General features: G+C 41.0%; 1 protein-coding gene across 1 annotated transcript in view; it reads right to left on the bottom strand.

The window, feature by feature from the left end:
* slc13a3 (solute carrier family 13 member 3) overlaps positions 1 to 14,290 on the bottom strand; it is a 65,705-nt gene that overhangs the window by 50,672 nt on the left and 743 nt on the right.

Raw genomic sequence — 14,290 nt, 5'->3', positions numbered from 1 at the left:
CTCAGATGTATGGTGTTTTCTTCATCCAAATGTGAGAGATTATTCTCTCCACATGTCCATCGTACTTTTACTAGAATCTCTCCATTTCCGCACTTCCTTGCCATTTGCCTAAATCAATTGTTAATACAGTTATCAGACACTCTCTGAGAATGTGGGCTCAGTTCAGAAAATATAATGGTCTTCACGGTTTCTCTCTCCACATGTCCATCGTACTTTTACTAGAATTGATTTTTTAAATTGATAATCAGTTGATTCCATCTGTTTGCTCTTGTGACTATCGGAGTATATTGATTTCAGATCACACCCCAGTCACCCTGTCTATAATTCTTCCTGGTTTTCCCCAGATGAATAAACATTGGTGTGTTGATCTGACCTTGTTGTCGGATGATGATTTTGTAAAAATTATGGAGGACCAGATAACTTTTTGTTAAAATACTAACACATCATCTGAAACCTCAAGTCAGGTTGTTTGGGATACTATGAAAGCATACCTAAGGGGTCAGATAATTTCATATACTGTGAATTTGAACAGAAAGACCCATAAAGAGCGATTAGATCTGGTTAATCAAATTAAAGCAATAGACCAACTACATGCCCAGACTAAAAATCTGGAGCTGTATAAGAAACGAGTGGAACTTCAAACTAAGTTTGACCTTATTTCCACTCACCCAACTGAACGACAACTTTTGGAAAGTAAGAGCCGGTTTTATATCCATGGTGATAAATCCGGTAAACTTTTAGTCAGCCAACCAAGATGCTCTAAAGTTAAACAACATATTACAAAAAATTCGAATGGAGAATGGGAATATTACCTTGAATCATTCTGAAATTAATGATACATTCCAGAACTACTATTCTCGACTTTATACCTCTGAATCCCCAGACGATAATATTTCTGTTGAGCATTTTTTAAATAGCTTAAACATTCCCATGCTTTCTCCTGATTTAAAAGCAAAATTGAATGCATCATTATCACTAGAGGAAATATCATCAGCTATATCTGTACTGCAGTCTGGGAAATTTCCTTAACCTGATGGGTTCTCAACAGAATTCTATAAATCATTTTCCTCACTGCTTTTGCCTCAACTAATGTTAGTTTTAACTGAATCATTTAAACATGGTAAATTGCCAGCATGATTTAATGAGGCATGTATCATTCTTTTAGCGAAAAAAGGTAAAGATCCAATAGAATGTTCCTCATACAGGCCAATTTCTTTGCTAAATGTTGATGTTAACATGTTGGCTAAAGTTTTGGCCTGTAGATTGGAGAACATTCTACCTTTAATTATTTCTGAAGACCAAACTGGTTTTATTAAAAATTGTCTCCCTTTTTTTTAATATATGGTGTCTATTTAATATCTTATACTCACCTTCAGCTGCGATTCCTGAATGTGTCATTTCTCTAGATGCGGAGAAAGCATTTGTTCATGTAGAGTGGAATTATCTTTTGCAGTTTTAGAAAAATTTGATTTTGGACAAAGTTTTATTACGTGGATTAAATTGTTATATTCACACCCCACTGCTTCTGTCTTGACTAATTCTCAGCAATCCCAACCTTTTAATCTTAAACGTGGCACCTGGCAAGGGTGTCCTTTGAGTCCCTTACTTTTCGATTTGGCTATAGAGCCATTGGAGATTACGTTTCGAACTTGTGCTGAATTGACGGGGATCTGGAGTGGTGGTGGGGGGGGGGGGGTGTTGAGCACAAAATTTCTCTTTATGCTGATGATCTTTTACTTTTTATATCAAACCCGACCTCATTATCCTTGTTTTCACTCCTTAATAATTTTAGTCAGCTTTCTGGATACAAACTTAATTTACATAAGAACGATTTTTTCCAATAAATAGAGAAGCACAATCATTAGAATTTCATAACCTCCCTTTTTAAATAGTAAATAATCAATTTATCTACCTTGGCATTGCAGTAACAAGAGATTATAAGCATCTTTTTGCAGAAAATCTTACTAATCTTTTAAATCGTACAAATCAGAGTGGTCACCCTTGTCCATGTCTTTGATAGGTCAAATTAATGTTGTTAAAATGTTCCTTCTTCCTAAATTTTTATACTTATTTCAATCTTTACCAATTTTTACTTCTAAAGCTATTTTGATTCATTAGATTCTATTATTTCGTCCTATCTATGGAAGGGCAAAGGTCTCAAACTAAATAAAGCTCACCTTCAAAAACCTAAAAGGGTAGGTGGTATGGCCTTGCCCAATTTTCATTTATATTACTGGGCAGCCAACATACACTGTCTTATCTTTTGGTCTCACTTTTATAATCAGTCTGACTGCCCAATATGGGTGGCAATGGAGTTGAACTCTAATAAGAATCTCTCCATTTCCGCACTTCCTTGCCATTTGCCTAAATCAATTGTTAATCCGGTTATCAGACACACTCTGAGAATGTGGGCTCAGTTCAGAAAATATAATGGTCTTCATGGTTTCTCTCTAGTCCTATTCTACATAATCATCTTTTTCAGCCTTCTATACAGGATTTAACATTTATAGATTTGCACAGAAAGGGCACTAGGTGCTTTGAAGATCTTTTCATAGACAAGTGCTTTGGAACTTTTGAACAACTGTCTGTAAAGTTTGGCCTACCTAACACTCACTTCTTTAGATAACTCCAAATTAGACATTTTACCGACCCTTTAATACCAAACTTTCCTGAGGTACCTGTTAAAAAATGTTGTGGACTTGTTTCTTTGTATGAATCCATTGGGTAAAAGTTTAATTTCTACTATTTGAGATATGTTAACGCTGTTGAAGCGAGCCCCCTTCGACAAAATTAAAACTGCCTGGGAGCATGGTTTAAATTTTTCTTTGTCCGACGAAGTTTGGGATTCAATTCAGAAGTCAGTTAATTCAACTTCTCTATGTGCTCGCCACTGCCTTTTACAGTTCAAGGTGGTACACAGGGCTCATATGTCTAAAACTAAATTGTCATGGTTCTATTCTGATATTAGTCCCTGTTGTGATAAGTGCAAAGGGGGCGAGCCCTCTCTTATTCATATGTATTGGGCTTGTCCTAGTTTGTAAAAATTCTGGAGAGATGTTTTTTCAACTTTATCTCACATACTTAATTGCTATTTGGAACCTAACCCTCTGATTGCTCTTTTCAGTACTTCAGGAGAAGCTGACATGCATTTAACTCCGACTAAGCGTCGTACATTGTCTTTCGCCTCTCTTTTGGCCAGACGCGCAATCCTTCTTAGGTGGAGAGATGCTGCCCCACCCACTCATGCTCAATGGCTCAGAGATATTATGTCCTGCTTAGACCTTGAAAAGATTCATTATTCTTAATTCAGATATAAGGATCCAAAACAACACACACAAAATGCTGGTGGGACACAGCAGGCCAGGCAGCATCTATAGGGAGAAGTACAGTCGACGTTTTGGGCCGAGACCCTTTGTCAGGACCAACTGAAAGAAGAGATAGTAAGAGATTCGAAAGTGGGAGATCCGAAATGATAGAAGACACAAGGGCAAGGGATGAAGCTAAGAGTTGGAAAGTGGATTGGCAAAAGGGATACACAGCTGGAGAAGGGAAAGAATCATGGGGCAGGAGGCCTAGGGAGAAAGAAAGGGGGAGGGGAGCACCAGAGGGAGATGGAGAGCAGGCAAGGAAAATAATTAATAAATAAACAAACAAACAAATAAATAAGGGATGGGGTAAGAAGGGGAGGAAGGCATTAACAGAAGTTAGAGAAGTCAATGTTCATGCCATCAGGTTGGAGGCTACCCAGACAGTATATAAGGTGTTGTTCCTCCAACCTGAGTGTGGCTTTATCTTGACAGCAGAGGAGGCCATGGATAGACATATCAGAATGGGAATGGGACGAGGAATTAAAATGTGTGGCCACTGGGAGATCCTGCTTTCTCTGGCGGACAAAGCGTAGGTGTTCAGCGAAACGTTCTCCCAGTCTGTGTCGGGTCTCACCAATATATAGAAGGCCGCACCGGGAGCACCGGACGCAGTATATCACACTAGCCCACTCACAGGTGAAGTGCTGCCTCACCTGGAAAGTTCCAAAAGGTGTGGGGACCTTTCCTTGAATATTTTCATAACGCCTGTTTAGATTAAGGGTGCATCCCTCCCTTTTTCTCTTTTGCATTTAAATCCCTTACTTTCAGCTTCTTACAATTAAGATTTATGTTTTTTTTGATGTGTAAACATATTATAGTTTAAGTAGTAGGCTATTGACCTTTTTATAAATACAGCTCTGCGGTGATAATAGTTCTGATTAACTTTTTTATATATCGTAAGGTTGGCTTGGAGTTGGGTAGTGGGAGGGTGGGGTGGTAACTAACTTTACACAATTCTACTATGGGTGCTTTGCTTAATTGTTATGAAATGTACTTTGATATGTTTGTTTTGCACTGTATAAACCTCTTTTTTTTGTTTTGTTGCATTGTAAAAACTCATTAAAAATTTTTTTAATATCTTCTATTCATAGTGTATATATTAAAAATTAAATGGCTGTATTTGATATTAATAGGTATAGAAGGGAGGTTTTCAATCTAATTTGTCTCTGCCTGTTCTTTTACAAAGGTGGCTAAATAATCTAATTCCTTTGATTTTTCATACCATTGAGCAGGAGTTGCAGAAACCTTAAGTATCACACCAGTAGGTTCAAGAACATCGTCTTACCCTCGGGCGGTGTGATGGAGATGCATCTCTGCCAAAGGAGGTGTAAGGTGCTCCTTCCCTCCACTAGCCTTCAGGCCACCCTTAGGCACCTGCTTAGCCCCAACGACTCCACCCCCTTCCCAAACAGGGTCATATGAAACCATGGGAGCAGATGGTGGATGGTCGTATGAGCAGCTGGTGTATATCACAAGACCTGGTAACGCCAGGCAGACAATCTCTGAAGAGTATTAATAATGGCTGGGGTCACCCATCTTGTAAAGACACAGCCCAGAAGAAGGCAAAGGCAAACCACTTCTGTAGAAAAACTTGTCAGGAAGATTCACAGTCATGGATAGAGAAAAGTATAAGAACAACGACGTAAAGGGGGACCCCACAGGCAACATCAGGTTAAAGACAGAAGGAAGACCATAACTGCCCACGTCATATGACACAGCACATATTGATGATAATGGCTGCCCTTCAACCATTCAATTCTTGAACCAACAGGCACAACCCTGATCACTGGAATTTACCAACATCATGACCACTTCAATCACTTTGCACTAAAACATATTTATTCTTTTTCAATTGTGTTTTCTGGAAAAGAATTGAGTTTTATTTATGTTTTTCATGTGAATGTTGCTGATATCGTGCTATATGACTGTAATGCTGCTGCAAGTAAGCCTTTCATTCCAACTGAGTACAGATGTACCTGGATATATGACAATAAACTCGACTTGAACTTCAAAAGCACTCAAAGTTCAAAGTAAACAGTACAATCAAAGTACATCTATGTCACCATATACAACCCTGAGATTTATTTTCCTGTGGGCAGACTCAGCAAATAGTAACTAAAACAGGATCAGTAAAAGAAGTGCAGAAGACAACAAACTGTGCTATTCATTTGTATTTAGCAATAAATAGCACTCTAGTTGTTATCCATTAAATTATATATCTAATATTCCCCAAAATAATGTATCACCTTCCAGGCCATCCTTGGGAAGTCAGTGGATAACATTTTTTAAGCCAGAATCAGTCTGAGTGTAGCCTCCTGTACTGCCTTCAACTATAATGCAGAGAATTGCAGGTAGGTTGTGTTACATGGGGAAGGAGATGTCAATAACTTGTAGAAAAAATACTATATGATAGAATAGCACTGATTTAATCTGGCAATAAATTCCCATAATGCATGAAAGTGCAAGTCTGCAATTGGAATTGTAAATTATTAAAAACAAGAAGCATTAATTTATCCAAGATTAAATTGCACTGTACATTTTGAAGCTCTTAAATTACCAATAGAAGACAGAACCTAGAACAGTACACACTGGAACAGAGTTCTTCGGTCCAAGTTGTATGTTGCCGACTATGATGAAAATCCAAACTAATGCCATCTGCCTGAACATGGTCTATATCCCTCCATCCCCTGCCTGTACATGTGCCTAAGTGCCTCTCCAACATCATAACGTAGCTGCTTCCACCACCTCCCCTGGCAGTGCATTCCAGGATAGAAAACTTGTCTTCTAAATCTCCTTTAAACTTCTCTCTCTCACCTTAAAGTTACATCCTCGAGGATTCAGCAATTCCATTCTTGGAATAAAATCCAAAGTCAAAGTGCAGCATTAGGCCATTTGGCCCATCGAATCTGCTACACCAATCCATCATGACTGATTTATTATCCCTCTAAGCCCCAATTCTCCCTGATAAGACCATAAAGACCACACATTTCCTGTGTGCAATATTTCAAAACATCTCTTGTCTCTGACAATTGACTAAGTCTTTGGCTTTTAACCCTATCTGTCTTTCATAATTTAATATACTTCCATCACTTTGTCCCTCAACCTCCGATGCTCCAGAGAAAACAATACAAGTTTGTCTAACTCTCCCTTTAGCTAGTATTGGCTAGTCCAAGCAACATCTGGGTGTAAGTCCCAACCTTAGACAACCAGTGTAACAATTACGTTGCATATAAACAGACAGCAAGAAAGTACTCCATCAGACTGATGTTATGAAGTGTGTTTTTATGACAATATTTCATACTTCACTAATTTCCGACAGGAACATGTTTCAGATATTCAAAGTCAGCACAGAAGTGGAAACGAGGAAGTAAGATGCCCGTGAAAATACTGGAAAATCTTATCAGGTCAGGCACCAGTTAGAAAGGGGAAAAGAGAAAAGAAAGGGCTAATCACAAACACGCGAAAGTCTGCTGATACTGGAAATCCAAAGCAACACACACAAAATGCTGGAGAAACTCAGTAGGTCTGGCAGCATCTATGGAAATGAATGAACAGTTGACATTTTGGGCCGAGACCCTTCATTAGGACTGAGAAGGAAGGGGGAAAATGTCAGAATAAAAAGGTGGGGGAGGGGAAGGAGGCCAGCTGGAAGGTGAAGCTAGATAAGTTGGAAAGGTCAAAGATTGGAGAGGAAAGAATCTGATAAGAGAGGACAGTAGACAATAGGAGAAAGGGAAGGAGGGGAGGGTCCAGGGAGAGATGATAGGCAGGAGAGAGAGTTAATGTTTAAGGTCAAAGATACTTCTAGCTTTTCGGTTCTTATTTCATATTTCCAAGCATCTGCAATGTTTTGATTTTCAAGCCAAATTACATGGTTCAATTTAATAACTCATTCAGTCTTCTACATATTGCTAGGTTTAACTTTTGGAAATTTATTAATCATCACATTGACTGAACAGCATACATGCACAAAGTTATGTTGCCTATCAGGACACATCCTAACTAGAAGCACCCAATCAGGAGGCATGGCGACTGCTCTGCCAGTGACCGTGAAAAACCGCAGAGAGTTGTGGACACAGCTCAGTACATCACAGAAACCAGCCTTCCCTCCGTGGATCCTGTTTGCCCTCCGTGAGCGCCATAGTAGCGTAGTGGTTAGTGCCACACCATTACAACTCAGGTCGTTGGAGTTTGTAGTTCAATTTCAGTGCTGTCTGTAAAGAGACCCTGTACATCCTTTCAGTGGAATTCTCTTCCGCCCCCCCCCCCCACAAGCCCCATGGGGCAATAAGTACAAAATCCTGAAAGTACGCACTATCAGGAGCAGCTTCTCGCCTTAGCACGACAAGATGGACTCTTGTCCTCTCACGGCCTTGCAGTTTATTGCCTGCCTGCCTGCACTTCCTCTGTAACTGTAACTCCACATCCTGCATTCTACAGCTGCTCATCTCTTCTACAGAACTGTGCAAAAGAGTGCCTAAGACTTCTGCACAGTCTTGTATTTGTCAACGTGGAGTGGACAGCAGACTTACAAATCTTGTGAATCTGGCAGGAGCGGAGGACGTTGGGAATAGTGAGGGTGGAGTGTCATGGGAGGGGTGGGGGACAGGAGGCAGAGAAGGAGTGCCAGGGCGAGGGTGGAGGTGGGGTGATGTGGGTGTAGACACATCCAGACTTGAGACACCAGGCGGGGTGATTTGATTCCAAACAATTGGTTTATTATTTATTACAGAATGTCCCTCTGGTGCTTCCTGCTCCCTCCCCTCTCCCTTCCTCTTTTCCCAACAATGATTCCCCTCTCCCTGCTCCCTTCCCACTCTCAGTCCACAATACAGACTCATATCAGAATCAGGTTTATCATCGCTCAAGTGTGTCACGAAGTTTGTTTTTTTGTGGGGGGGGGGCAGCAGTACAGTGCATTACATAAAATTACCACAGGACTGTGCAAAAGTCCCAGTCACCCTAGCTATATACATGTGGCTAAGACTTTTGCACAGTTCTGTACTGATGTAAAGACCAGAGGAAATGTGTGCAAAAGAAAGATTTTCATTGTACCTTGGTGCATGTGACAATATTAAGCTAATTACCAATTTAATGCCTTATAATATGGGTGGCACGTGATTTTTGGAAACCGGAACTTGACGGAAAGGTACTCACCAGGAATACGCATCATGACTTTTGAATTCCCTACGGATGCCAAGTTTGGACGTTCATAAAGGAAGCAGAAAGGTGGTTTTTAAAAAAAGCTAATTGACCTGACCCACATTCTCCTCCGATTCCCTTTCACCCAAATCAAATGTTGGCTTCCATCGTGCTAACATGACATTGTCGAAAGGTCATAGATTCATAGAGCACGACAGCACAGGGGCATGCCCTTTGGTCCGTCCAGTACATGCTCTCCTGATTTTCTGCCCAGTCCCACCAACCTGTACCTGGATCAGAGCCCTCCATGCTTCCTCTCACCCCTGTATCTTCATCTCATGCTCTCAACATTTATTGCTTATTCATTTAGTGTTTCTTTCTTTTTGTATTTGCACAGTTTCTTGTCTTTCGCACACTGGTTGAACGCCCAAGTTGGTGCAGACTTTCATTGATTCTACTATGGTTATTATTCTATTATGGATTTATTGAGTATGCATGCTAGGGCTGTATCTGGTGACGTATATGTACTTTGATAACAAGTTTGATTTGAGCCTATCCAAACTCTTAACTGCTATGATTGAACCCACATCCGGCACTTCCACTGGTAGCTTGTCCTGCACTCGCATCACCCTGAGGGAAGCAGTTCCCCCTCAAATTTCCCTTGAGTATACAGCAACACACACAAAAAAACCAGAGGAACTCAGCAGGTCAGGCAGTATCTACAGAGAGGAGTAGAGAGTTGACGTATTCCACTTGAATATTTTGATTATCACCCTAAAACTGTGACCTCTCGTTCTAGTCCCACTCAGCTTTCTTACCCACTGCCCATCCCGCCGCTGGGATTTAGGGCAGCAGTGAAGTTCCTCCATCTGGTGGTGTTCAGGGCTTCCTTCGTCATATCAGCAGCTTCCTCTCGGTTTTCATACCGTCAGTCATCCAAGTCCCAGATAGGGACTCAGGAATATCATCACACTCAGATGTAGAAGAATTCTTCATTGCTGTTTCTGTAACAATTTTGTTTTACCAGTCAGGGTTGTTATCCCTGAGCTGAATTAAGAAGAGGGACGCCTCACGTCTTAATAAGCTGGTAAGGAAGGCGGGCTCTGTCGTGGGCAAAGTACTGGAGAGTTTAACATCGGTAGCTGAGCGAAGGGCGCTGAGTAGGCTACGGTCAATTATGGAAAACTCTGAACATCCTCTACATAGCACCATCCAGAGACAGAGAAGCAGTTTCAGCGACAGGTTACTATTGATGCAATGCTCCTCAGACAGGATGAAGAGGTCAATACTCCCCAATGCCATTAGGCTTTACAATTCAACCACCAGGACTTAAGAACTTTTTAAAAGCTATTATTAATGCTTTTTGAGATAGTGATTTAGATGCATATCATATTTTTTACTGAGTTAAATATTGTATGTAATTAGTTTTGCTACAACAAGTGTATGGGACATTGGAAAAAAAAGTTGAATTTCCCCATGGGGATGAATAAAGTATCTATCTATCTATCTATCTAACCCCTGAACCTGGAGGACCACTCTTAGTCAGGCCTCTACTTTTTGACCTGTTTGGTGTGGGTGACCCTACCAAGAGCCAACGCACAAGGCCCTGACTCCAGCCAATGTAGCTCTCCAGCTCATTGAGGCACACAAGCCTCTAAACCCACCAACAAGGTTTTGGTCCTCCTGAAGGAGTCTCACACAACCTGAGGGGAAAAAGCCAGTGTGCGTTCACCAAGTGTGGGTACAGATTCACAGATTCATGGAGTTTTATAGAATGGAAACAGGTCCTTCAGCCCAACTAGTCCATGGCAGTCAAGATGCATATTACCGCTAGTTTTAGATTGCCCTCCCCTGAAAAAGACTGTGACTATTTATGTTCCTCAAAATTTTATAAACCTCCATAAGATCACCCCTCAGCCTCCTTCACTTCAGGGAAAACAGTCCCAACCGATCCAATCACTCCCTATTACTCAAGCCCTCAGAATAGAGTATATCAGGAAGGCTTGATGCAATCCTTTCAGAAAAGCTTTCATTTCTACAGAACTTTCACACCTCTGTCAACCTACCCCAAAGCACTTCAGAGCTATTGAAATACTCTTGCACTGCAATCACTGAGGTCCAAGGCTACACATTGTATTGGAGAGACAGTAAGGTTGGCAGAGAGGGTGGCATGGCTCTGCTGGTGAAAAAAAAATGGCATAAAATCATTAGAAAGATGTGGCATAGGATCAGAAGATGTTGAATACTTGTGGGTTGAGTTAAGAAACTACAAGGGTAAAATGACCCTAATGTCAGTTACCTACAGGCCTCTGACTGGAATGTGGACTACAGATTACAATGGGAAATAGAAAATGCATGCCAATAGGACAATGTTATAATAGCCATGGGACATTTTAACATGCAACATGCAGGTCAATTGGGAAAATTAGGTTGGTAATGGATTTCAAAAGAGTGAATTTGTTGAATGCCTACGAGATGGCTTTTTAGAGCAGCTTGTCGTTGAGCTTGCTATGGGATAAGCTATACTGGATTGGGTGTTATGCAATGAACCAAAGGCGATTATGGAGCTTAAGGTGAAGGAACCCTTAGGAGACGGTGATCACAAGATGATTGAGTTCAACTTGAACTTTGAAAGGGGGAAAGTAAAGTCTGGCACAGCAGTACTTCAATGGAGTAAAGAAAATCATGGTGGTATGAGAGAAGAGTTGGTCAAAGTAAATTGGAGGGAGATGCTGGCAGGGATGACAGCAGAGCAGCAATGACTTGAGTTTCTGGGGGAAAAGAGGAAGGTGTAGGATAGATATATTCTGAAAACAAAGAAATACTCAAATGCAAAGTAGTACAACCATGGCTGACAAGGGAAGTCAAAGCTAATGTAAAAGCAAAAATTAGTGGGAAGAAAGAGGATTGGGAACCATTAAAAAACCCACATAAAGCAACTAAAAGAATCATTAGGAGGGAAAAAGTGAAATATGAAATCAAGTTAGCAAACAATATCAAGGTGGATGGTAAAAGCTTTTTCAAGTATTTAACAAATAAAAGAGATAAGAGAGTGGACATAGGACCGCTGGAAATGAGGCCGGGAAAATAATAATGGGGACAAGCAGATGACAGATGAACTAAATAAGTATTCTGCATCAGTTTTCACTGTAAAAAATACTAGCAGCGTACTAGTGTTGAAGGGTGTGAGGGAAAAGAAGTGAGTGCAGTTCTATTACAAGGGAGAAGGTTCTCAAAAAGTTGAAAGACCTAAAGGTGCCTAAGTCACCAGGACCAGATAAACTGCACCCTAGGGTTCTGAAAGAGGTAGCAAAAAATATTGTGGAGGTATTAGTAATGATCTTTCAAAAATCAGTAGACTCTGGCATGGTGCCAAAGGAGTGGAAAATTGCAAGTGTCACTCCACTCTTTAAGAAAGGAGGAAGGCAGCAGAAAGGGAATTAAAGACCAGTTAGCCTGACCTCGGTGGTTGGGAAGACGTTAGAGTCAATTGTTAAGGATGAGGTTATGGAGTACTTGGTGACACAGGACAAGATAAGACAAAATCAGCATGGTTTCCTTAAGGGAAAATCTTTCAAGATGAATCTATTGGAATTCTTTGAGGAGATTACAAGTAGGATAGATGAAGGGGAAGCAGTGCATGTTGTATATTTGGACTTTCAGAAAGCCGTTGACAAGATGTGACACACAAGGCTACTTACCAAATTAAGAGCTCATGGTATTACAGGAAAATTACAAACATGGTTAGAGCATTGGCTGATTGGTAGGATGAAGCGAGTGGGAATAAAAGGATTCTTTTCTGGTGGCTACCAGTGACTAGTGGTGTTCCTCAGGGGTCGGTGTTGGGACCACTTCTTTTTATGCGGTGTATCAATGATTTAGATGATGGCTTTGTTGTCAAGTTTGCAGATAATACAAAGATTGGTGGAGGGGCAGGTAGTGTTGAGGAAACAGGAAGGCTGCAGAAAGACTTAGACAGATTAGGAGAATGGGCAAGAAAATGGCAAGTGAAATACAATGTTGGAAAATGCTTGGTCATGCACTCTAGTGGAAGAAATAAACCTACAGACTATTTTCTAATCAGGGAGAAAATCCAAAAATCTGAGATGCAAAGGGACTTTAGTGGTCTAGAATACAAGAGCAGGGATGTGATGCTGAGGCTTTATAAGGCACTGGTGAGGCCTCACCTTGAGTATTGTGAATAGTTTTGGGTTCCTTATCTAAGAAAGGATGTGCTGGCATTGGAGAGCGTTCAGAGGAAGTTCACAAGGATGATTTTGGGAATTAAGTGTTATCATATGCGGAATGTTTGATGGCTCTGGGTCTGTACTCGCTGGAATTTAGAAGGATAAGGGGGTATCTCATTGAAACCTTTTGAACATTGAAAGGCCTAGACAGAGTAGATGTGGAAAGGATATTTCCCATAGAGGGGGAGTCTAGGACAAGAGGGCACAGCCTCAGGATTGAGAGCCATCCATTTAAAACAGAGATGCAGAGAAATTCCTTTAGCCAGAGAAATTGTGCAATTTGTTACCACAGGCAGCTGTGGAGGCCAGGTCGTTGGGTGTATTTAAGGCAGAGATTGATAGGTTCTTGATTGGCCACAGCATCAAAGGTTATGGAGAGAAGGCTGGGAAGTGGGGCTGAGGAGGGGCAAAAGGATCAGCAATGATTGAATGGCAGAGTAGACTTGATGGGCCAAATGGCCTAATTCTGCTCCTATGTCTTATGATTAATAAATTTACTTTAAACTTTGCCAATTTGTAAGCAGGATGTTCCCTAAGCAGCACCATGACAACAACTGTATTATCTGTGCCTGTGATGGTGAATGAGGAATCAGAACCTGAATCATTTATTATACTAATATTTTGTTGAGACAGCACGTACTGGATTGTAATTACAGTATATGTGCTGTGTGTGACCGTATGTATTGTGTTTTGTACCTTGGCCCCAAAGGAACGATGTTTTGTTTAACTGTATACATGCATATGGCTGAATGACAATTAAACTTGAACTTGACCCTGAATTTTCACAGACATGTGTTTCAGAGAAAAACATTAAAAATTGCTAAGTTAAAAAATAAATAAGTACCGCGAGAGTCCAATTATTAGGTGGTTTCATGGGTTCATAAATCAGCCATGCTGGAATGGCCGAGCAGAGCATGAACTAATTTGCTCCTGACGCCCTATTGCTTTTGGCTGTTCTGAAATCTGATGGCAAAAGGGAAGGAGCCCTTAAAGCACAGAGTATGACTGAGGAATAAGCCTTTCAGGATGAACCTACAGCTCTCAGTTGAGTGATGTCGAACTGTTGGGATGGACAGTAGTTTTTGATGGAGTGTAGACCATGGTCTCTCTGTGGAGCTTTGCTGTTGTTGGCATGGTGGGTGGTGGGAATGATGAAGCTTTATGCTAGAATAAGTGGGGGAGGGGGAGCATTATGCTGCTTGTGCATGGGAGGGGGCGGGGGCTTTGGGGTTCCTATATTCTTCCTGTCATTCATCCTTTGGGGGGTTTCCTTCTGTTTCGAGGATGTCTGCGGAGAGCAAGGATTTCAGGGTGTATATTGTATTAGTTCTCTGATACTAAATAGAACCATTGAACTGGATCTCTGAACATCTCTAGGAGAGGACAGGAGGGCATTAGTCAAACATTTCATTCAATAGACACTTCAGCCATCAATGTGGTACACCTGTAGTGTATGGGAGAGTCGCACTAGATTTTTTGCACTCAAATCATTGGACAAGATTGGAACCTAACAAGCTCCTGACTCGGCTGTCA

The sequence above is a fragment of the Hemitrygon akajei genome, chromosome 11 (assembly GCF_048418815.1).
Source record: "Hemitrygon akajei chromosome 11, sHemAka1.3, whole genome shotgun sequence".
Classification (NCBI taxonomy): Eukaryota; Metazoa; Chordata; class Chondrichthyes; order Myliobatiformes; family Dasyatidae; genus Hemitrygon; species Hemitrygon akajei.
Note: the sequence above shows the minus strand (reverse complement) of the source record. Positions and strands in the feature narration are given on the sequence as shown.